Below are 23,040 nucleotides of genomic sequence, written 5' to 3'. Positions count from 1 at the left end.
TTCATTATCCAACAAATGCATGTTGCATGCAAGACAGAAATTGGAAGAACATGAAAGTATATAACCCATGTAGCTAGTTCTGTATTTATGCTAATTGCACAAATCTCAATATGCAAGTATGAGAAATTAGTAACAAAATGCAGTAGAACACGCATGTAAAATATTCCAGTAATAATTTGATGTATGTTTCTCATCCAGATAGTGCTTCATTTTCCATCATGGATTCTGACTTATGTCTGTACACCGCTTTGAGCATGTGGATGTGTGAAAACTTTTAACAAAAAGATTATTGAGGCCGCTTCGGTTTGCATTGCTGCTACCTTTTCATGGGAACTACATCAATTATGCATGGGCTGAGCATTAGGGCTGAATTTAAACCCTGGTGTTCTACACCAACGCCTCAAGACATCTGAACACACAATCAATAATTCTCCATCAGCCGTGGAGGCTTCCGAGAGGCCCACACAGTCTTCTTTGAAGCTGCCTGACAAGTTAAACCTGGTCCAGTTTCGTTTCTGCTAATGGCCACCCTCTTAGGAGCATACACACCATGACATGTCCTGATATAAAGGCTTGTTTTTATATGTGGCATAGCTCTGTGATAGTACACAGAAAGTTGTAGCAATGTGATGCAATTATAGAAAGTTTGGTTTCCATGGCGAGAGAGTAGATCGAGTCAGAGGACAGAGAATCCTCTTTGACAGCAGCATCCCAAAAATGTAAAAAACAAAATCGGTTTCAGTTCTGCAGATTAAGAATTGAATTCACATCCAATGAGTCATGAGCTTCTCTTCTCTTTTATCTTTTTTGCACCATTTTCTTTTTCTTTTTTAGGGGGTGCTTTTGGGATCTTGCCCTTCAGCAATATTTACTGACAGGAGCTTGAGTTGGAGATTTAGAACATTTGCGGGAATGAAGCAAGTCTCGCCTTTTTAATTCCTCAAACAAGCCATCGATCAATTAGCAACAAAGCTACGTTTGCATCCCTCTGTGTCTCATTTAGATCTTCCTTTGATTGATACACTGATACTAACAACAAAAAAGCCCTTCCCATGAGAAGGGAGCCAAAGACTTGCAAAGCTAACATGGAAACATGAAAATAAAATGTCTTTATTTCGTACTTTCTCTCTCTCTCTCTGTCAATCTGAGACTCAGTTGTTTTATTTCTAGACCTGAGGTAGTCATCCCATCTGGTGGGGAGAGTTACAAGTTTGTGCAACTTGGAGACAACCTCACAGAAGAGATGTGGAAGACGCAATATTTGTTTCTTTATCTTTGATGCCCAAGTACAATTCCCTGACAGGCTGTGTCTGTCAGGGAATTACACACATCTCTTGACATACAAAGGTCTGATTTGCCAGAAGAACTGAGATCTGTTAAAAATAATAATAATAATACAATAATCTAAAAGAATTTGCAAGTTACTGTGAGGGTCCAATAACAAATCTACAGGCAGTACAGGGAGACCATTTAGAGGGATTCCAGTTCTGAAGAAAGAGTCTGTTATCAATAACTTGGACATTTAAATTCAAGCTTCCCCGAAAAGGACAAAAAGTGTTTTTTATATATTTCTGTATTACAGTAGTAGTGTTTTCTGTAACTATTGTGTCATTTTGCTATCTTACTTGAATGGGGGAAACAGATTGAAGGATGAGACATCAATAATCTGCCTAAAGGATATATCATTGCGCTGAACGTCTCCCCAGAGGATTTGCTTTCTTATCTCTCCTGAAGATTGTTCTCCTTGAGATTTTTTTTTTTGCTCTCAACAATCTGAGGTGATTGTTTTGCAGATTTTTTCTGATTCATGCCTTGTCTTGTCACCTCTGGATTCACATTTCAGCTAGGCATCTAAGCGGTATTGACCACATGGCCACCCGCTGACAAACAGACAATGAATTGTGGGCAGGACGAATAGATTGGGAGTCTGGGTTTTCTTTCTTAACAACCATCGACACAGAGACCATGAAGTGAAACAGTCAAGCAACTGTCAACTAAAACAGCGGAGCGAGAAGAGAGGCAGACGGAGAGAGAGGGAGAGGGAGACAGAAGAGGATATAAACAGACTCCCCGTAACAAGTTTGCTTTTTCAAGGTATCAGGTTCATAGCCGGGTTTATAGTTATCTGTGAGACATATCCTGTTTGGATTGGCGTGTGCTTGGACTGCAGCAATAAAATTCATTGAACGCTATGAACCATTAATTAGGCTGAGCAATGGAGCTTGTAATTTTTTGCAGAGGCAGAATCCACATCGCTCTGAATTTCAGATGCACAGCTACAGAGGCCAAAACAAACTGCAATGGCACCAACTGAAGTTTCTGTGCATGTGTGTGCATGCGTGCATGCCTTTGTGCAGAGTGGACATGGCCATGCATGTAAATATGTACTGTATATGTGAATGTGTGTGCATGTTTATCTGTCTTTAGCAGGATCTGAAAGCTTCCTGTCAGGTGCGAGACTTGGGATTTTCACGCGTCACACACCGCCCCTCCTCGTCTGTCTCAAATTGAATGGAAGTGAAATGGGCTATTTCATGGTGAGCGGGTCCCTGAAAATGGTTTGACAATCGGGTATAGCAGGGCATTGAGACGACTTGGACGAACTGTCATATTTGTTCATCTACATAAAATCACAGGCTGTTTGATCACCAGGCCGGCTCACAGCGCAGTCTGATTGAAAACTGATGGGAAACGAGAGAGCTTTCATCAGGCGCTGGATAAGTTGCTGCAAACTATGTTGAGAAAAAAAAAAAAAAAAAAAAATAAGAGACAAGGAAGTGCTAAAAAAAGGGGATGAACATAAATGTATGTGTGTACAGGCTTTGTACTTTGCCCGTCAGTATGGCCTTTTGATACATTGTGAATGCACTGGAGAGGATAGCAAGGTGGGGCATCCTGCTAGGAGCCTAGCCACGGGAAGATGTAGAAATCACACTCACACATACATGTAGACTCTGTGTGCCATGGGAATCCACAGAAGCAATACAGGATCAATTACTGGCTGGCTGCAGGAGTGGTCATGTGGCATCGGGTGTCCAGGGATGGAGGTCGATCGATGCAGACTGTAGAGGGGTCCGACATGCCAAGCAAACAGCAGTCAGACAGTTCTGCTCCAGCGGGCACATCTGCCTCTGCTCATTCATGCAACCTCAGAGGTGTTAGGCACAGAAGGAAACACACATACACACGTACATGCGCGCACAAAGTATTGTCACTTTAGCTATTAAAAGCCGATTATGATCCCATTCAGAGAGAGAATATAGCTCTCTGGAGGTGAATGATGGCGCATCATATAGTGCAGGTTAAAGTGGGCGCTTCTGGGCAAATGGACGGACAGGGGAATAGACTAAGGGAGATGGAAAGAGGAGTGGAGTGGGAAAAAAATAGGTATTGAAGGATGAAGGAATCCTGGTGTCCTGGCTTACCAATCACAGAGTAAAAAGACAGTAGCCGGCTGCCATTTTAATACAATGTGGTGAGAATATTAGGGAATCATGCATGTAACAATAACAAATAGCAAGTGACAGACAAAATAACATTACCTTAAGCGCATCGTAACACTGAAGACAGAGCAGCTTGGCGGTTCTGTCAAATGTGTGATTGTCATTCCTGATGCAGGCGCCGACTCATTGACTTGCAGTGCAATTGTGGGGTTATGTTAGATGTGTTTTTCAAGGGCACTGGGGCGAAGTGAAGCAAACAAAATGATTTTGTACCATTCAAAAACCCTGATCGCATGCCATGTAAATCAAAGTTCAAGAATATATTATATGAATATAAGTATGTTTGAAATCACATTTAACAGTTCATTATTTCATGTATTTTAGCAAATGTGTCAACCTAAACATATTGGAAGTGTGTTGCATCAATGAAACATGATGTATCCTGTTTCCTGCTGTTCTCACAGAAGTCTGTTCACAGAAGCCTGAATCCGTTCTCGGGCTTGTTTTTTTTTTTTGGGGGGGGGGGGGGGGCAACAAGTGTATCAGTGTAGCAAACACTTGATCCGGCGATAAGGTATCAGAATGTGAAATGACTCTATAGCACTCAGAGAGAGACAAACTGAATCTGCCACTTCAGGTCTGCTGCTTGAGAGCGAGGAGGGGAGACAGCTCACCTCTGAAAGGAGTCTCAGCCTCTGCCGACTCCGTCGCCGGTTAGCGATGCACAGTAACAGCAGGGCACTTTGATTAATTTGTCCAAAGGCACTGATTTATTTGTTTGTAAGAGACCCGGTTGAACTGCATAATGGTTTTTACACAGTGTGCATACAAAGGCAACACACATCCCAACTTGGACTCCCTTAATATTTATACACAGGGTTACCTCTCTCTCTCTCTCTCTCTCTCTCTCTCGTTCCCTTCCTCTTTCCTTCTCATTAATCAGTTTTGACAACTACCCAGAGGAGTGTGTTTAATGTGAATTTTTGATCATGATTAATTTTGTTTGAGGGAAGCATCTCCAATACAGTTTAATTCAAAATATGGGGGGGTTGGTTACTTTATCCTTGCCCACCCCCCTAAAAAAAACCCAGAAATAGTACATCAAATAACACATGATGACATAACAATGCATGTTGTAAATATATAACATAATATAATATATCATGGGAAAATTATGGCATCCACACTTTTAGGTCTATAGGCAAAGTACACTTATCATCAGCTGTTTGAAATACTGGTAATCAAATAATCAAATCACATTTCACAGAATATGCTACTATTATTGACCACTTTAACCGAAAGCAGCAGAAAAGATCAATCATGTTGGGAACTATTGAGATGATATGGGCTAAGATTCCTCGTGAATGCTACCAGATGCAGGTGACACATTATCAGACGGTAATAGCAGCAAGAGAGCATAGCTAGGTCTGTAAAGTACTTAAGACGCTTGTCATTAATGTATTGAATAATTTTGAGATAGCAGCAGTTAGGAAAAGCAGCAGGGCGGGGGGGGGGGGGGGGGGGGGCATGATATGATGCGAGTTATTCTAAGCTGCTCTTATCTGATTTGGTTATTGCGAAGAGGTGATGAATAAAACATGTTGCCAATAAACCTATATGATGCAATGGGGGCTGGATCATTTTGATAGTATAATGCAAGACAATATAATTGCATGTCTGTCAGGAGATAAAACAGATAACTGAACTCTTGGTGGGGAAATATACCTTTCTGATGAAAATAAAAGTCCCAGCTGGGGACAAACTTTCTAAATGATGACAGTTGTTTTTCCACAGACTTTATGTACAGCTAGCAGCTCTCATAAACAGAGCAAAGGAGCGTGTGAATAACATCCATTAACCTTAAAACTAATCCTGTTACAATAATACATCTACAAAGAGATAAACCTTAAATCGCAGACGGCGCGTGGACTGTAGCAAAGCAGACATCACTGCTGCAGCACCATCTATAGACAAAAACACACCAACGGATCTTAACTGTGCCACTGTCTCCTGCAGTCTCTCTCTCTCTCTCTCTCTTTCTCTCCTATCCTCTCAGGAACACATGCATGCACCATTCCACACACATACACACACATGCAAAATGCTGATGCGGGCCTTTCGCACTCGGTGTTTTCACTCTCAGCTCTTATAATCTGTTTTATCTCAGGTGCTGCCAATAGCAGGTTTAATTAATGAGAGGATATTCCTAATGTAATTTAGCCGGCACAGGATTATAAAATGACACATCACTTTGTTGCCTGCAAGGCAATGAGGGGAAGATACAGCAGATGAGGGAAGGGATTGAGCGGAAAAGATAGCGGGAAGTATGTACAATTTTAGAGTATTATCAGCGCCACATCAGAGCTCGACAGGCGCATTAAAAAGCCGAAAATTGTCTCAGCTAATGCATGCATCTCTACTGAATCTGTGTCTGAGAGGGCCTGTCTCATGTTTGTATGTTTATGTTCACATGCATGTCAGCAGCCTGATTTTCAGGGCTTTGGTTTTATCTTTTTGTACAGAGGGAGTCCCATACTAATTAAGTCTCGGGCAATTAGAGCAAGCACCTCAGCCTAAAGCATTACAAAGTGTCGCTCTCCCATTCATCCCGAGAGCCAGAAAAGCAGAACGCAGGCAGCCGAGAGAGGGTTACTATTAAAATCTAGATCGCTGGCATCAGGCTGTGCGCACACCGCTCAGTGAAGAGATGCATTTATGAAAGGATGGATGCATGGCTCTCTGAGATTTTATGTTCCTCCAAGGCCATGTTTTACAGAGTCGCTTAAGATTGTACAGCACCATTCATGCTATATGAAAACTTTAATCCATAGGTCAATAGCACCAGAGGGGGCTTTGCATCCCTGCTGCTCATCATAGCTAATTCTATGCAATTTATGCATCTATGCATTTTAGAGGTTACTTTAAAGGGATGTGAAGGGAGCAGACGCAGACATACAATGAAAATTAAATTTGTTCTTTTATTCGTTGATGCTTTCAGTCCAGATCTTTTGTAAATTTGCATATGAGTGAAAAGAAAATGCTCCATTTTCACAGTTCCTTTAGTTTGTTGGTTCTAAAATGTCAAATGCATTCTCACACTTAAGTCTCGCACACTCAGTTAAGGTTATGTCACACATCCTCACAGACAAATGTGCAGCGTCAGGGTCCATCAACCCCTCCAACCTAATACAGAGACATTTCTACCAACCTCGGCAAATTATTACTATAGCCCAGCGTGTGTTCCATTTATCATGATCTGTGACATTGTCCAAGAACAGAAAAGCTTTCTGTAATATCAAACTTGACATCAATTTAATTAAGTGTCTGGACATGGACCTCAATTTGCATTTCCTAGATTATGGGCTGCGTCGTATATTGAGGGACTGAAAGAGGGTTAAAAGAATAAAAAAGGTCTATTCCATATAAAAAAGAAAAAAGAAACGCAAGCCACATCCTCATAAAGCACAAAGGGAATAATATGGACTACATTTGCTTACTGTAAATTACCTAAATTAGATACCTGAAATGTCCTGGTCTTGGCGACTTGTTCTCTACACTTTCCTGAATGTTCTCGTTACAGCTGTTTGTGCCGATGGTGTGCCCTGTTGTCTATATCGAGCATGAGATGTAAGAGTTACTCTGAACACATCCTTCACCCTATGATGGCCGTGGATTTGAGGATTTTTGCTCCCAGGCTAGGTTGGGAGTGTGAGACAGCAGAGCTGTAAATGACTAATTGTGGGCTCCTGAGGGTGAACACTTGTGGGAGGAATCTTTGAGCATAGCGCCAACTGGAAGGGAGGAGTTAGAACAGTTTGTCTCTGGGATGTGACGGACCATAACGCTGTTTCTGGACTCGTGTGAGTCCCTAATGGAAGGTGGTTTGGCATCAATATTTTTTTTTCCTGCAGTCCTAAAATTAGTTTGTTCCCTTGCCGCTTGGTGGCCGACCCAAACCCGGAGGTGACAGACTTGCAGACTGGATGTCAGGATCTCCTGAGGTTGAACTCGAACCGGTGCAGGAAGCGCATCCTTCACTGTGTTTTGTTTTATCATTGAACCAATGTTGGACACGCCAATTTGGACCATGGGAAGTGGATGTGAGAAAACTTTCCAACAGCAGACACAGTATTCTTCCTCCTGAAGTTCACTATGTGCAGTTTGGCTAGGAACTTAGGTTCATCATGTATTGAACATAAGAGCTTACGACATTTCTTTATGATGCTACCAAACACCATTAGATTGAGATTTAGAATCCAAGTGAGAGGTTACCATTGGCCATCCGTGTTTTTTGTTGTTTAACTGAGAGAAATCTTCTCCCAGGAATCTTGATTTGCTTTCCGGATGATTGCTACAAAGCTGCAGCACATTCATTTGCAACCACTTAAGCATTAAAGGCCATAAAACGTAGCACACATTTGGAACATCATTTGAAGAATTTGGTGCGACAGAGAATTTTGTAATTGGCAAGATTAATAATATTTACAGCGCTGAGATGCAAATCTCCCTTCGCTGGGGTCCCATGAATAATTAAACACTAACAATCACTCTGAATAATTAATTTCTAAATATTCTGCAGTGTATGATTTTATTTTTATTTTTTTCATGACCAGAGGGCAAGCTGAGTTTTGTGTTTGCAGCAATGTGCTACAGTAATTACGCCGAGCTTATGGAGCCCCTCTTAATTGCTGGGAGGAGCTCCTTCGTGCCAGAGATCTTTTTCAGAGAGGGAGGCACAGATTGATAGAGAAAGTAAATAATCATCCTTGTATTTCTGTCAATCTTCCCACTCATATTCTCTCACCATACTTTTTATCCCAGTACTAGCTCCTCTCCCTGTCAGTGTTTGATGCTAGAATGATTTGATGCTAATGGAATTAATTACTTGTGATGCGGTTTCTTTTTTTCTAAATGTGCATCTTATGGCGGTAGCAAATTAGAAAGGGTGCTCCGACTAGGAATACCGCACTCATGAATAAAAACACAGCTAACATTAAAGCATTGCACAGCTGCCCAATTCAAATGGCAAAGTTTTAACCAGACGCTGTGAGAAGACTACAAAACACAGAACGCAGAGCCTGAACCTAAATGTGCTACCTGCGGTTAAGGTCAGCAATGTTCATGATAAATACGCCGATTCATTTCCTGTGAGCTTTTTTTTTTATGATGCACTCAAAATGTTCGGAATTATTGCTCTGCATTGTTGTTCTCTGTATTTTTACATAATAGTCATCACGACAGAGCCAAAAGCTGTCGTAATGGCCCGATCCTGCTTCTCCCTTCACTGAGTTGTTGCCAGTGAAAGATAAGTGATGGCTCCTTTCATTGTTTGAGGCATGAAGTGAAACAGAATGTCAGGCACGGCGCAGACAAGAAGGCACTGTGTAAAATGTTATTACGCGTTTGATAGATGATTTGCACCTGTTCTGATTGCGGCCATAAAACACAGATCCATCCGTCTCTTGAAGCAGAATATCCTTTGCAATTAACTCAAATCCCCCATTGTGAGATAATAACACAAGAAAGTATTTTATTCTTTGGAGCTTTGACAGGATGTAATGTTTTTGTTGTGTTCTTTTCTTCTTCCTTTTTTTTTAACAAAGATGACCTGTTTTCTGCTGTCCTTGCTTGTTCATTACCTCCAATGACCACCCAGTTGTACTTTGTCAGATGTCTAAAGCCATACTAACACCCGTTGGCCTCCCTCATCATCATCCTGTCTCTCCTCTCCTCTCCTCTCCTCCAGGCTTTTGCAGTGTAGCCAGAAACTTAACCAGAGGCCTCGCTGCTCGCTATCGATCCGAGTGTCGCAATGATGGCTGAGAGATTGCTTGCACCACGGTGTGATCTGGGAGCCAGTGCAGGATTAGGGAAGGCATGGATTGCTATCGATTTCAACCTGATACAATCATTTCATTTGGCCTCAGATCTCCTTCCTGGTGCATTGTGAGCCAATCCACAGCGAATATCTTTTAATTCTCCCCCCCTGCTCCCCTCAGAGGAGGTGAACGCTGTAACAACCCTGTCTAATAACAGGGTCAACACCTCCTGTTGTTCTTGCTATTACTACAGAAATTATTAATTAAGGCCAGCGCTGGGACTGAGACCTCAGGTCCCCACCCCCCTAAGAAACCTGAAGTTTTAGGAAAGATCTCAACTTTACCACCCGGTGGGTCGATGGTTGATACAGCAATGCTTCTCTGTGACAGTTTGGTGAATAGCAAGATTATTGACATTGTTTTGTATTGAGAAAGCAACAGTTTCCCCCTGAAAATAAGGCCAATTTATTGAACGGCAGTGTCTCGTGGCTGAGCGTTTTTAATCTGTTGTCTCTGCTGATGAGATGTAATGCTGTCACTGGATTTATATTGTCCGCTCAGCATGTAGTAGGTCCTTTTAACACTCACTCGCATTTTACGGTGTGAGAACATGGCTCATTGATGCTATGCTGTGATGGATTAATGAAGGGGCACATAGTGCAGACATGGTGTAATGAAACATATGCTGTCTGCTGTTATGAAAAATACAATGTGAGACCTCAAGTATTGCTGCTGTTGCTGTGATACGCCCACACTTGAAGGATGATACCAGTTCAAATGAATTAATATGCTGCTTCTCCTGCCGGGCTTAAGGCATTTTATAATCTGCTCCTCATGCATTTATGGGATGATGAAATTCACACACAAGCATGAGGCGAGCACAGACATGCTTTGAAAGTCGGCTTGTTTCCGAGCATGCTCTTCAATTAGTCCAATTTATGTAGCAAGGCACAGCTTCACCTTCAAAGCAGGAGCACAAGCAGCCATGCTCCTATTGATTTGGCCCTGCTTTTCCTCTCGACCATTGATTAAATCTCCGGCATTATTTGCTCTACAGGCCAGGGGGGGTTAGCCTTATTGCACTGTCCTGCCTTTACCTGTCAGTTTCCTGTCCTACCAGACGGAGAAATAAGGCCACCAGAGGTAGGAGAGATAACCCCCCTCCCGCAAAAAATATTTTCCCCTCAGTATTGAAACAGATTTGTCCCTTATTGAAGGTCTCACCACGGAAGCAAGAGTGGTCCAGGAGGGTCACAGGGGTTCCAGGAGACGGCCTCTTATCTTGGGCTGGCTCACCCCCACACCCACTGGAGATGACAGTGCCCCAGTCCAAGTGTTTGACCCCTCAGATTGATTTATCGTAATCAAGAATCCGGAGGATCTGTGCACCGGGGAAAGGCACCTTGGGATCATACAGACAATCGCTATACCCTCCATCAATTTAAAGATGACAGGAAGCAAATGCAGAGAGACAGAGCTGCCGCTGGTGAGGCAGAGAGAGAAGGAGGTCCGGGCAGGTGGGGATGGCTAGATGAATGACTATATAGGTGGGTGGGTGTCTGTGTGGACGGGTGGCGATGGTGGGGATATAGGATACAGGGTCCCTAAGGCCAAGACAGTTGATTAGCTTTGTGAGAAAACAATCGCACTAAGAATTCAAACAAACTTATTAGACTACTCCCATTATCCTAGCAGCGCTCCCAGGGCTGCTGCCAAAGTGGCAGGTCGAGAGACGGTCTTGCAAATGTTTCACAAATGCATGACTGTCCTCCTAATGTGGAATGACCCCCGTCCGTTCAAACATCCTTTATCAATGTTTAGTCACTGGAGAAGCGCAGCTTCTGCATTTATTTTGGCAGGAAATGAGAGAGGTCCAATTATGCATGAGATAGAAAAACAAATGATTCTACAAACACCCCTGCTCACTTTCATCAGGCTTGACTGCACCACTGGCCTTGTGTCACTGGTGTACGGTTCAAGCCGACGATAAAAGTCAGCTCGGCGCATAAAGCAGCATCTGCCCACGCAATCTGCACCACACGGAGTGACCAGTCTTTAGCAGCCATTGGACGCATAAACACATCCCCCTCACTTCCGACTAGCACTTCAACAGATTAAATAATGCTCAACATAAATTATAAGGGAACACCCGATTTGGACTCAGCTCTCAGCAGACGTGTGATTTCAGAACTGATCGGCCGAGCCATAAATTGCTAATAGGCGGCCATATATCATCCGCCCGCAAGCATTGGTTGCATAAAAACCTAATGAGCACAATCAGGGATATATTTGTTTGGTTTTACTACCAATGTGGAGCACCATGGCCTTGCGTTAATGCACTTGTAGTCTGGTACAACTGGCATATGGCCGCTTAGGATGATATGCCATGCCGAACATAAAGGGGCCAGGGTGTGGAGGGAGAGCAGATGCAGTCCTCCAGGGGTGTGGTTGGCATTGAGCTGTTTTTCTTGGCCAGTGTCCATGCTTTCCCACAGGGGCAAGACTGTAGCAGATACTTTTAATATGGCTTTAAGACCCACCAACAGTGGGGAACCTTGGGATCTAATTTAATACCGGCCAGCTGCCCATCTCTCCGGCTAACAGCCTGCCAAGTGTAGGTCTGTAGTCCAAGAGACCGTGAGCAAGTTGTGCAACCACATGCCGTGAACTTCTTGCCTTTTCTGCAATAACTCGATGGGTACCAGCGCATACAAAAGTACCAACATGCACACAGCATGGTAAGGGTTAAGTGTTGAACACAGAGGCTAACATTTGGCACTCCAATAATAGAAGACCTCTTTTTCCATGGGCTCCAAAGCCACATCGCCCCCCTGGGGTGGTGAAAGCTGAGGTCTGACACTTGGTCACCGGAGACCACTACTCCTCACCTCAAATTTGACCCCCTCAAACCACCACAGACTCCCGAGGTCACCCCACAAAAGAAGAACGTGGGTGACATTTATTACGCAGCGGAATTCATGTAGCTCTCAGTGAGGTCATTGAAAAGATATGTATAGACAAAGGGCTGAGTGTGTTGCTTCAGGGGGGGCAGCTTTCACGATAAGCTTTATTATTCAGAGAGACGTCTGGCTTTCAAAAGCCCCTTTGAAACGAACTGTGCCCCAATATTTAAGTTTACGGACTTTTGCAAAACCAGAAGTCCCTGATAGCAGGAATAAAGAATATGTGGAGAAAGGATGAAAGAAAAGAAGAAACTGCAGATAATAAAGTATTATTGGGGGGGTTGTGTGTCTGTGTGTTTATGGTGTGTGCAGAGTAATGATGCGCCATGTCTGACCAGAAAGTCGCATCTTGATGATGGATGGCCGATTATAACGAGATCTTCCCGCTCGTCCCAGACCCGATGTGCTCTGTTATTAGCATGCATATAAATGGATCACGCCCGGCAGCCTCTTCACTCACATGCACCGATGCCATTATGCAGCCCTGTCATGTCCATCAATAAAGCATACTCATACTGGGAATTTGAATGTGTGCGTTTGTGTGTGGAGGGGGTCGATATGCGATAAGGGCTTCTTTCCCAGGGTTTAGTGCATGGGTGTGTGTGTGTGTGTGTGATTGTGAGGAGTGTTTTTCCAGACTGTGATTCTAAACCTCCTTCTTTAGTGAAGTCATGAGCTCTTAAAGGAAAGACTGGAGCCTGGTTTTGTTAAAAGATTGGAAACTCATTTCACAAGAGGGGCGCCTGTTGTCACTGAGGGTGGAGTGGAGGCTCTGGTTTCTGTAGTGTGTTTATGTGTAGGTTTAGACTGTGCACATATTCACATGGATGCGTCATGACATACTGGCAACAGTGATGCTCAATCCTGGCTTTAAACATGGAGGAAAGCATGCAACACAGTGTGTGTGTGTGTGTGTGTGTGTGTGTCTATGGGTAGAGGATGCTCTCTTTGCCAAAAGGCATTTCCTAATTTACTACCTCGCAACCCTCATTATGGAGGAAGCACGCCATCGAGGGAAGCATAAATCTTCCTAACATACAGGTTACTGCTCTTTTTATGTTGAAATTCTGCTTGCCTCCCAATGTTACAAACAGTGTTTGCTTTAATAACACAGTCTGTTCTACACAACTGCCATTTGTTTTATGGACTACATATATATATATGTGTGTGTGTGTTTCAGAGTTACACTCACAACAGTCAGACAGCAGGAGATATTGGCGGGCACAACAGCCCCTCTCCCCAATAAGTGACATCAGCGCCATAGTTAAGAGAGAAGATGTGAATTATGTAAAATGTCTGCTCGAATTTCTCCGCTTGTATTACTGTGTTAAATCATTAGGGCGCATCATTGAGATTAGTGCTGCAACAAAGGATGTTTCATAAATCTGTGCGTTTTTCCAGTGTGTCTGTGAGAGTGTGTGTGTGTGTGTGTGTGTGTGTGCTATAGTCGCAGACTTTCCTTAATGATGCTGATGTGTCCTTTTTTTAGTCGGTATCAGCCAACTTTGGACACGTTTACCCATAATTGCACAAAAAAGTCATCTTTAGATAATTTCATTGACTTCTTCTTACTTTTGCAAGCGCAACCAGCAGTTTCTTCCTGTAGGCTTCTTGCAATACCTTTCTCATATTCCATAACTAGTTTTCATGCTCCCTGACGGTCAGGAGAAAATAGAGCAGACAACAACTGTAATCTGACATTCTTTTTTTTTCTCTAAAGCAAAAAATATGGAAAAACAACAACAGAACTTAACAGCATTTGACCTTTCATTCACTTCATTAATCTTTTGTTACTACAGTGTCTTCGGGGCTTATCCTGACACCGGAGTGTGAATGAAGCGTCCATGACACGTAGCTGAACTTTGACAACACTCTCAGCTGGACAAATACAGTATGTAAAATGTGAGCTCGCCAGCAGCAAGTCATTGTAAGCCATTCTAGCCTTTTGGAAATGCACATAGTTGGGCCTCTCTGGTTGTACAGCCGCAAGCAGCAGGGAGCATCCTCTGATTGGCAAGCATGCCAAGTTAAATATGTCCTTCGCTTGCTGACACACAACCCAATGGTTCACATGTTGGTTTGGCGAGGCAACTGCTGTCAGGGCAGGTTTCACTGTGTGTGTGTGTGTGTGTGTGTAGAGGGTGTAGAACAGCGGTATAAAGGGGTGGTAAAGGGAGGGTGAGGTGAAGTGCAGTAATGGGGTCAGTCCCAAAGGTGAGGGCTGCAATCCATCACTAACCTCTCCTCCCACATCTGTGCTATATAACCACGTGCAGGGGGGAGGCATCCGTGCATGTAGGCACACATTAACACACTCATACTGACATCTTCTCATCTGGCCACAGCGCCCGACCGCATCGCAGTGTCTGCTGTTTGATGAAAACCAGTATGCCCAACCAGATCGCACAAATCCCACAGCAGCGTTCCGACAACTTTAGCGTCACAGGCCAAACTGCGTCTGTGTTGACAATATTTAATGCCCACGGATTATCCCTGGAGTTCAGCAAAGAATCTCGACCACTGCTGACACACTGCGGGTTTACACAAGCCTTTGATGGATGCCCCTGAATCTATTAAGCAGCTGCGTACAGTAGGTACAGCTCTACTCTATGGAGTGCTACATCACTCTATGATGTGCTGTCATTTCATGTTAATTGTACCGGTCCGTGTCAAGGTGCCAGCTGGAGACGATGGAATATCCGACGCCGTCAGTAGCAACTTGTTCTCAAGTCCTCCAAACACCAAGAGAGCATTCCTATTCAATATCTGCACTTCATGTCTGCACTGGAAATGCTCAAATGTTTGTCTGTTCTTTTACAAAACCAATTGAGAAGTCCTCCCCAGCAGTATCTATAAAGAAGACATATAGATGGCAGAAAAAGGTGTGTGGGTGGGTGGGTGGGTCGGGGGGGGGGGGCTCAAAAGGCGAAAGCTTAAATTCAATTTGAGCCTCTATTTCCTTTCAAGTGCAAATTAAAGAGAATAACCCATGATTGTGTGATGCTGTTGCAATAATTAATTTTCTGTAGTTGCCACGTTGCTTAAAGGGTGTTCAGGCATTGAAACTTGGCCCAGCCTTACAAGTGAGAGGAAGAGAACTTTAAACCTCCAGCCAGGTTCTGCCTGGAACAAGGCAATCTCCTTCGCTCACAGAGCCTGCATTTTTAATGAGAACATCTGCTCCAGTGGCCCTCTGGTGGAACCGAGGCTTGCTTAATCACACAGTCGAGCCCCTCTAGTCCCTCGCAATGGGATCTGTTCAGCCCAGTGATCAGACAGAGCTGGCAACTTTGCACGAGAGAGCAAAGTACTGGCTGGTGGGGACGAAGGATAGGAGGTTGTACAGGGCATGAGGCATGTATTTGATGCAGGAGAAAACCCGATCCATTATGCAAAACAATTTATAGGCAAGCAGCAGCCTGGAGTTGGACGTTTGTGGCTGAACTAGTCTTTTTTATTTATTTTTTGCATATAGTCACATAAACATACATAAAAAAATATGTTTTTGCTCAGATTATTATAAATTGGCACAAGGATGAAACAGTGTAGGAAACCTTGGTCTACCAGTTCTTAACAAATGCAGATGCTTTCATGATCCACAACAACAACACAAAAGGACGATACGTAGCCTTCAGGCATGTGATGTGTCTGACAAAAAGGGCCGAAAGGCACAATTCTGAGAGAGGATGATGACAGGTAATCACTTTTCTATTATTTCACTGTTTAATTGCAGATTCTTTATACTCCCAACAGTGTTTGGAATGCAAACAGTGTTGGAATGGCCGAAGGGTCCAAAATACAAAGTTATGCAAAGGAGGGCTTCATATTATTCTCATCATATCAGCCGGAGTGGTTAAAATGCAATATAATAAACATAAAATGCATTCTAATGCTAAAGCAGCTGATAAAATATTGTATTTCTATTAAAATATATTGCCATAGTAAGAGAATGACTGGAGGGTCCACAATCCAATACAAGGTGCTTAAAGCATGAAGGAGCAACATAAACATAAAGACAAATCAGTGATTGTTGTTTAAATTGCTATAAAATAAAATGTTAAATGTGTTCTAATGAACAAACAGTGAAAGCTGATGGTCCACATTTTTTATTCTTTTGCATTGCTTGCAATTTTACTTACGTAATTTGTTGACTCCAGGTTACGTTTTTAAGTCTCATTTATACTCCATGTATGTGCGAAAACCGATTTGTTTTTGGTATTTCATATCAAATGCCAGTGAAATGTCAGCAGTTCATCAGGCAATAGTAGAAGAGTTTGCGATAATGTGCCAAAGAAAAACGAAGCAGCAAATCAAGGATGCACTCATTGGTCTGCCTTTCTTCACCCAATATGTCCACTGGTATTTCTTCATTTCATCAGCGGCCAAGAGCTGTATCCCCGCTGCTGCACAAAGTGCTGTTCACTCATTTATATTAAATGTGTTCACACTGAACATGTCACATAATATCCAAATTGCAGCACTATGCCAGGAAACACACCTCTGGGGCCACAAGTAGATCAGAGGAGTCTGGCAAAATACAGTCGGACAGAGATTCCTCGCATTAGTAAGATAGTAAGATAGTAAGATATTGAAACATATATGTTAATGTAATTATGAACAAATACTCAATTTCCTGTTCAATAGTTCCATATATATAATTTCAAATAAAATCAGCTTATATAGACACATGTAATAAATAGTTTAGAAATGATGTAGGGGTATTTTATGCATAATTTAGACTAGAGGTTCTGAATTGGAGTCATGCGATTAGGGGTTTATTTGTCAGGTGGACTGACTCTCTTAGCACACTGAGTGTAGTGAGATATGAGCTGCTGAGATGTTTTGAGACCCGTGGCCTCTGGTTCAACCTCCAGTGAGGCCCGCGATCTGCCTCGACCACTACCAATTAGATAGTACCCATAATGCAACCTGAAAGCTGCACTGAGCCTGGTGACTTATATTCATCTTTCCTGTATAAGACTCACAGCCTTGTCAGTATCTATAGACCCTCCCTTTCAGGGATGCAGTCCCATCCTGACTTGGAGTCTCTCTCTCTCCTGACTACATTATCTTATCTGATTACTCTTTCAACTGAGATGCGCAGACAAACTGGAGACTGCAGTGTAACATATAACATGCCTGCATGATTTGTGGTTGCTACATGAGATATGCCACCACGCACATCATACCTCCAGTAACGTCAAATCTGTCTGCTCGCCTCCACGACCTGAAGGCTTCATTGTTATTAGCCATACAGAGGAACTCAGGCACAGACAGCCAGGCATATCTATTCTGCAGCAAAACTCTCTAATTACACCGTAAATCAAAGCAATCTCCGGCCGAGCTGCGACCCATTTATCTGCAGCCCTGGATTTAATGTGAACAGGGAGCTTGTGTTGCCCCGTAACTTGTGTACGCCACAGAACAGAATAAGGAACCAGCCTGTAAAGCACACTCCACGGCAATGAGTGATACCTCCATCTCACGCATTCTCCATCATTTCAGCCGAAAGATATCTTTCCCAGCTTCGGATCATAAAGTGGCAGTGAAACTGTAGCCTGCCATCAGTATACAGCACTATTAAATAATCCACAGTATTTTCAGTGGCCTGTGGGGACGACGCTGAGGATGGTATAAACATTAGAGTGAGGAACAGCCCTCCAGTAAGCCTTTTTATGCCATGTGAACAGGTGTGAACTTTGCCTCTCTCCTCTCAAACAATTGTTGGAAGAAATAAACAATATCAAGCTCAGGATTCTGCCACAGGCTGCAGCAACACATTAGAAGTATATCCAATGACGTTCTTTCTAAAGCTGCATGACAACAGCTTGTAAATATCATCTCATAAATACTGTCTGAATTTTAAGTCAACCTGACTGACGTGCATATTGCTGACACGCTTTCAGTACTGCAAGGCACGGAGCGCCATCGTGTCAGATGTGCTTGCAAAGTTGCAAAGCAGACGGCTTAACTTTAAATTGCCCACCTGTTGCACCAATCCGTCTTTCCGGAGTGTGAAAAGTTTGAGGTCAAGGATAAAGATTGGTCATTTGGGAGGGCAGAAAATTGAGGTCAGAGAGAAACAGGAAGGGGAGTGTGGGAGGATATGGGGTAAAAGTAATAGGACCGTGCACCGTGCACTCACATCATGCAACCGTGCATGTGGCCATGCTGGTCGTAATCACAGGAAGACATCTGGAGAATGAAAAATAACATTAGTTGGTGCAATAGAGATTATTCTCCATCTTCTTTAGCACCACCTTATCTGGCGTCCTAGTAAATAAGTTGTGCAGCAAATCTCTTTTGGGCTGATGCTTTTAATGAGGTCTGGTGCTTCAAATCTGAGGAGAAAGATAAATGAGATGGGCTTAGAGAGACAGACAGAGTTTAGAAACAGAGATAAAAAGGAAGGTGTGAGACCGTCCGGGTGTTTTTTTGGCCAAATAATATGGTTTTAGATTCTCTAAGAGAGGAATGTGGGTGCCTTGCGCTGACACGGCTGTAACAGGGAAAGCCAACAGACCAGTGGCTCAATTAAAACGTTGCACTTTGCATATTAATCACACTAAGACAGTGTACTGTTACAGCCTCAAGGTGTTGGACGGCGTCCATTAACCACCTCGGTGTGGGAGTGTGTTGATCCAGAATTGGTTTTGCTTATATATTAAACATTTTTGATGGTTTTGCAACGGCTGATTGCTCCTTCTACTATTTAATTTATCGTGTTTTTGTCTTCCCTTTTCCACCTCAGGATGGAACGGCTGCCAGAGACATTTCCTCCCCTCTGTTGCATTTGCCCTCACCTCCTACTGAAAAAAAAGAGTTTGGTACTGTTTTGGAATTTTTGTGGAATAAACATTGTATAGCTTCACAGCCACCAGACATTGACACTGTAAGTGTTAAAAGAGAATAAGTTCAACACCAAACAAAAGTAACTTTCTAACAGCAGATAATGTAGTAAATACAGCACAGATGCCTCTGAGACACAACAGTTTAGAAAAAGAAAAATCCCAATACTCTTACCTAAATATTTCTCTTTATTCTTCACGGAGAACAATCCTGTAAACTCAAATAAATGCACAGCACATGCAAATGTGGAGCATAAGATTCCTGTCTTTGGGCCAAAAGATCTTGACTATTCTGAATTAGCCGACTCCTCCACACATCCCCTGAAAACATTTCAGAAAATGACTTTTTAAAGACAACAACAAGTCATTAAAATGAAAGATCATTTTAAATTCACAGTTTATTCTTCACCATTGTGCTGTTTTAAGAGCGCTTTCAATGAGGTGGGGAAGTGAATACCTTCAGGGGGCGATACCGTGTGTGTGAGTGTGTGTGTGTGTGCGTGTGTGTGTGTGTGTGTGTGTGCGAGACTGTCTGTCTGTCCCCTCACTCAAATTAGTGTTAATGATACATCAGTCAAAACTCCCACACAACTTGACAGCATGGTGAATATTTAATACATCCATGCTGTTGTCTGTATAATATCCCATTAATACTAATGACACTATGCAGTTCACATGCAGGATAAGATGAATAGAAAGCAAGCAGGCGTAGTGTGTGACATGAGCTAGTTAATGCTGTAATTATTATCAAGATAATACATTTGATGATATTTTAAAAATATCTTTCACTGTGGGTAGCATGGTGGTGTAGTGGGTAGTGCTGCCGCCTCACAGCAAGAAGGTACCGCCGGGTTCGATTCCTATCTGCTCGGAGTTCGTATGTTCTACCCTTGTCCGCGTGGGTTTCCTTCGGGTTCTCCGGTTTCCTCCCACCTCCAAAAACATGCAATTTGGGTGAATTGATTTCTCCAAATTGTTTGTAGAAAGTGAGTGTGTGCGTGAACGGTTCGCTCTCTGTGTGGCGCCGCGATGCGCTGGCGACGTGTCTGAGGTGTATTCAGTCTCTCGCCCACAGAAAGCTGGGAAAGGCTTCAGTGACTCCCGTGACCCGGAAAGCAGAAGAAAATGAATGAATCTTAGACTGATGTACTCATCCTGACCTAAAAAATGCATTTTGTGGAAAAAAGCTTTTGCCGGAGATTGAATAATATTTATTACAAGTTGCTTTCTCCATTCGGTATTTCTAAGAATGCAACTTTTTCAGTTTCACAATGCACACCTCCGAAACAAAAACAAAAACAAACAGTCGACCTGGGCTCTAACGACGATGCATGCAATAGGCAGGATTAATCATCTCTCTGCTACTGAGCCATAGTGAGCTGCGCCGTCTTGGCAGGGTGGAGACATCAAACACACTCTCCCTGCCCGCCTGCATACTGTTTCCCCTGGAGATACAGAGATGGGTTAGAGAGTGGAGACTGGCCTCTGGTAGTGCATATCTCTGTAGAGTCCATATTGATTGCACCTGCCACTGGCTGCTAGCTGGAGCTGTGCGCTCTGCAAGCTGGCAGCACAGGCCGAGATGGATCACGGCTTCTGCTCGGCTGCGGCCATGCAGCTACGTCATCACTTGGCTTTGTAGAGGATGTGTTGGAGGCAAGATGTTGTCTTTTTGGTCACTAATGCAAAAAAAACAAACAGGTGAGGTCCCTCAGATTTTCTTTCGTTGCACTTGTATCCATGTTCCAAGGATAGTAGATTGTAAAAAAAAGAAAGAAACCAAACAATAAAAGGATCAGATGGCGGCCCGATTACATTTATATCCATTCTCCATATATTGTCCATATGCTCGAACACAGGGTTGACTGTTAAAAGTTTCTTATCAGAGATGAAGAATTCTAGAAGTGCTAGAAGTCCAAGATTTGTATAAACATATATGCTGTTGATATCAGGCCCCAAGGACGTCTCGCTAAACTCTGTTCAGAAGGCGGGAGTGACTTTTGAGAAGAGTTGGGGTGTAAAGCCAGTACAAATCCTTTTCCAGTGTTAGTTCACGGTCCCTCCTGTACACTGCCGGGTATATAGTGTTTATTATGGAGATGAGCTGCTATAAACTCAATATTTTCCAAAGCGCAGTGAGGAGACTGTAAAGCAGGCAAACACTGTGGATTTCACACAGGAGAGCCATAGAGTGAGCAAGCTAAATGGGTGCAGAGGGATTCCGATGGCTTAGTCAGGATAAGGGACTCGGATGTACTGGAATGTTTCTCTCATTTGTGTCTCCCTGCCTGCCTCCCTCCTACTCTCGTTCTTTCTCTCACTATCGGGTTTTGCATCCCAAACATATTTACAATCCTTTACCTCGCACGCTGCAGACTGTGACAACAGCGGCGAGTAACATAAATTGAAACATAAGCCTCAACAGATCCCCGGTCATCCGAGTTTAGAAATCAGACACAAATCCACAATAGTAATGCAACTTAAGCGAGCATTTGGTTCGGTTAGCGGGTTTTTAATTAAAAAGTTGTTGCGTGAAAGTACGCGGCTCATCGTTAAGGAGTTGTCTGCTGTAGTCGAGCAAACGTTTGCTCTGCTTAATGATTCATATTCCTCAGTATTATCCTCACTTTCTTTGTCAGTATGTGCATTGTAATTTCTCCCATCCCTGCAAGCGCCGCATCCCCCCCCAACCGTTACGCATCTGTCTTCAGTGCAGCGATCATCAAAGACCAGTGGCTCCCCTGACACCGTTGCAAGAATCCAGGATCACGTCGCTCCATTTTTATTTATGTGCAGCACCGTACGTTTAAATATATTCTTGCATTCGGAGAGATTAGTTTGTTTTGACCAAGCCATCATTTCTGTGGTATGGGAACCACGAAAACCAGATCTCTGCGTCTCAGGAGAGACCACGGAAAAGACGGTCAATTCGGGCATTTGTGAGAGTAAGCCTTGCTTGTCGAGCAAGTGGCTTCCCAGCTGCCTGCTGATACCTGATGGGGTAGGAGACATGTCTAAGCATTAATGGAAGTGTAACAAAAATAAACCAGTTTCAAGTATAAAAAGAGATGCGCACACACAGCTGCACCGAACTTGGAAGCGTTGCCTTTGATTTATTCCTCAGGGGTAAAAATGACGGTATTTGTGCATTTGGAGAAGGAAAAAAAAACAAGAAACATGACACACAAGCAACATTCCAAGTTCGCCACAGGAAGTCAATTTATTTGAGAGGGCATCTCGGATAAAAATAGGCACGCGCCAAACAATAGAACTGGAATTAATTGCCCATATTTTGTGTGAAGGCAAGAAGACTCCAGAGAGCCAAAGTTTGTTCTGTCTTGTTTTCATATGCGTGTTGTGGAAATATTAGTCTGGTCTAGTTGTGTGATTTTGTTTTGGCATATTTCAGCTTGCTCGCATGCAGCCGTCAAAACAGAAGCGAGTCTCAATCATTCTCCACCCTGATATGACGACTTACCACTTGTCGACAACACTGCCAGCTGCCTTATTTGACAGAATATGATGATTTATCACAAGTCCTCCACAGTAAATAGACAATAACTGTTTTGTCACACTCCACCGACTTCTAACTGGGTTTTTGGGAGTGTGTGAGGCAGTGCTTCAGGGGCCTTGTGGGGGCCTGATGTGCCGTTTTTAATGAGATCTCACAGCGGTGTTTAAATATTTAACCATTCCTGGTGAAGCCGCCAGGCAAAAACTGGTGAGGTTTCATGCAATCATCACAGACTGCGCAGCACCTATCCCCTGAAAACATCAGAAAATAAGAACAACCTGCATCTATAATGGCATCCAGAATACACAGCGCGCTGCGCCTAATACCCCGCTCCTACTCACGGAGACGCCGCCTTTGCCCCCGCAAATAAGTATTCAGACACCGTGACAAATGGTGAGCATGATGATGAAAAGCTGTTGAATTATACATCTGTTTTTTGATAGGATATTTTAA

Source organism: Brachionichthys hirsutus, chromosome 18 (assembly GCF_040956055.1).
Source record: "Brachionichthys hirsutus isolate HB-005 chromosome 18, CSIRO-AGI_Bhir_v1, whole genome shotgun sequence".
Taxonomy (NCBI): Eukaryota; Metazoa; Chordata; class Actinopteri; order Lophiiformes; family Brachionichthyidae; genus Brachionichthys; species Brachionichthys hirsutus.
Note: the sequence above shows the minus strand (reverse complement) of the source record.